The following is a 1,452-nucleotide window of genomic DNA, read 5'->3' on the forward strand; positions in this document are numbered from 1 at the left end:
TAAAAGGATTTTGTAACAAAAAAAAGAGGCCGTTACAGTATGTCCCGTTACAAAAAACGGAACTGTTACAACTCAAAGTAATATTTTGTAACAAATTTTTTTTAATACAAAAACCAAAATTTGTTACGAAAGTGGTAACACTTTTTTACCTTTAAAATATTTTTTTTAATAAAATTTACAACTTTTGCTATTTATAAAATACTATAATATAACACTTAATTATTGTAAAAAAAATACTAGAATCCAATTTCTTTATGGTAGTAATTCAATAACATATTTTTAGTTTATACTTTTAAATATTAATAACTAATTAATAACAAAAAACAATAAATTCTGGTTATCATATAACATTCTTCTTCATTGTGTAATTAGTCTATTATCTATAGACCAAGATCCTCTGCCTCACTAGTCACTACTTTGTCAATAAAACATAGAAAGAGCAATCTCTAACAAATTTGTTGGTCGTAACGAATTTTTATTTCTTTTATAAGTTCTTAAAAATTATTATCATGAAATAGATCGGTCTTTTTGCTATTTTGAATGGATTAATTTGTTTTATAATATTTTTTTTAAAAATTTAATTATCTTATAATAAAATTTGTTAAAAATTTATTTATTTATACTTTATTTATCTATCATGTTTATTAACAATTAGAAACAAAACAACAACAAAATAAGTCTTCCATTAATCGTCACCTCCATAAATATTTTGGCAATGCGAATTAATGATTTTTTATTTCTTGATCCGTTACATCCGTAAAAACTAGGAAAAAATCATAATTGTTGATAATTCAATCGATTGGAAATATAACACAATCGATTGAATTTCGTATGATAATATGAATTTTTTTTTAATTCAATCGATTAGAAATGTAATAATCTAGCAAGATGTCGATTTTAAAAAATCTCAAACAACTCAAATCAAAAGTTTTTTCTTAAAAAATATTTTTGTCGCAATTAGATCACAAATTTGTTGTTATTTTTGTAAATGATAATTTATTTTCATATGATCATAAAAGTTTTATTAATTATTAATTAGAATCATTTAGGAATTCGTTCAATAAAAATTAAACTGAGTTAGCTCTTGAATTAATTAGAATCGTCAAAATGGACTAAATTCGTCAAACTAGCTCATTTACCTGACTTAAATAGATGGGTATGTATTTGACTCTAAAATCAAACTCATAAGAAAAGAGAGCCTAAATGACTTAACTCGATTAATCAGAAAAAATAGCGAATTAAGCTGGTCAATTCTCGGGTCAAACGGATGCATTTTTTTTTTCCAAAATAAGCTAATATATTTTTTTTGTAAATTCGACCTGAAATTCGACTAGCTCTCTAAAAAATGTAACACGACTAATTTAAAAAATATTTTTAGCTAATATATTTTTTTTAAATTGCTCATCCCAAAAAAATAGAGTTTTTTTTTTAATATTTAATAAAAAATTTACC

This window comes from Arachis ipaensis, chromosome B08 (assembly GCF_000816755.2).
Source record: "Arachis ipaensis cultivar K30076 chromosome B08, Araip1.1, whole genome shotgun sequence".
Taxonomy (NCBI): Eukaryota; Viridiplantae; Streptophyta; class Magnoliopsida; order Fabales; family Fabaceae; genus Arachis; species Arachis ipaensis.